Here is a 1,523-nt window from a genome sequence, read left to right on the forward strand (position 1 = left end):
TGAAAAAAGTTTTTTTTTTTTTATTTTTTAGTGTGTTTGCAAAATTTCTAAGGACTTGTTTGGATGTCATTTTTAGAAAAAAAATCTTTTTTTAAAAAAGTTTTTACAAAAATAAAAGTTATTTTATGTTTGGGTAAAATAAGATAAAAGTACTTTTTTGTTTATTTATTATGCAAAAAACATCTTTTTTAAGGAAAAAATATCTTTTAAAAAAATGTAATGGTAGCTTCTCAAAAACGATATTTTTTAATTTTTTTAATATTTTTACTTTTACTATTAGAAATTTATCAAAGATAAAAAAATATTTTTTCTGAGAAGTTACAATTCACATCTTTTTTTAAAAGATCTTTTTTTCTTGAAATAAAAAAGATACTTTTCACATAATAAATGAACAAAAAAGTACTTTTATATTATTTTACCCAAATATAATTGATAAATAAAGAGATCTTTTATACGAGCTATGAAGCACGAACACTTGGCTGAGTTGCCGTGTCCGCGTGTCGGACACATTTCGGACACGACACTCACCGACACTCGTCCGACACGCNAAAGACATATATGTCTACTGTTTACTATTATAAAAAATTTAATTAATAATTTTTTTAAATTAATTAGTCTTAAATCATAATTTTTAATAATTTAATTCTAATTTTATTCTTGTTTTATAAAATAGTTTACGTAACAAACTAACAATTATTATATGGCAGACAGATACAAATCAATTATTAAAAATATGTGAGAATAACATACAGTAATGCGTAAAGGGATCACCTGCTTCATAGTTAGAGAAAGTCTCAAAAAAATCTCTAGCAACTATCTTTGAAGGAACAATAACAACTAAAGCTAAAAGTCCTAAAATGACTATTGCATATTTTGAAGCCATTTTTAATAGATAAACTAAAATTAGATGAAGAAATATGTGAAAATAATCGAGAGAAGGATAGTTTATATAGAAGAGAAGAAAGACCATCGTTACTTAAATTAAATATAACCCACCCACACCCAAAACAAACCCCCCGCCCTGATAACTACGCGAGAAAAATTTGTAATTAATTTCAGGGTTTTTTATTTTAATAAATAAATTAATTATAATAATTATTGAGATAAATAATTTAAAAATTATTTACTAAAATAAATACTTTTTTCTTATTTCGTTTACAATGTAAACGAGATAATTTTGTATGTATCTCGTTTACAGTGTAAACATGTGCTTTACAAAAAATAAAACACATAAAAATACACTATAAACGAGATATACACATATTACGTCCATCTGTCTTATCTTATTTACACTATAAACGAGATACATGCAAAATTATCTCGTTTATAGTGTAAACGAAATAAGAAAAAAATATTTATTTTAATAAATAAATTAATTATAAAATTAAATATCAATCCAAATTATATAAAAAAAAAGAATTTAGCTTTACCTCCTCCATTTTAAAATACGTGTTACTTTTTTGGTAGGATTTTTTATTTAAATAAATAAAATAAAAATAATAATTACCGAAATAAATATTTTT

This window comes from Arachis ipaensis, chromosome B09 (assembly GCF_000816755.2).
Source record: "Arachis ipaensis cultivar K30076 chromosome B09, Araip1.1, whole genome shotgun sequence".
Taxonomy (NCBI): domain Eukaryota; kingdom Viridiplantae; phylum Streptophyta; class Magnoliopsida; order Fabales; family Fabaceae; genus Arachis; species Arachis ipaensis.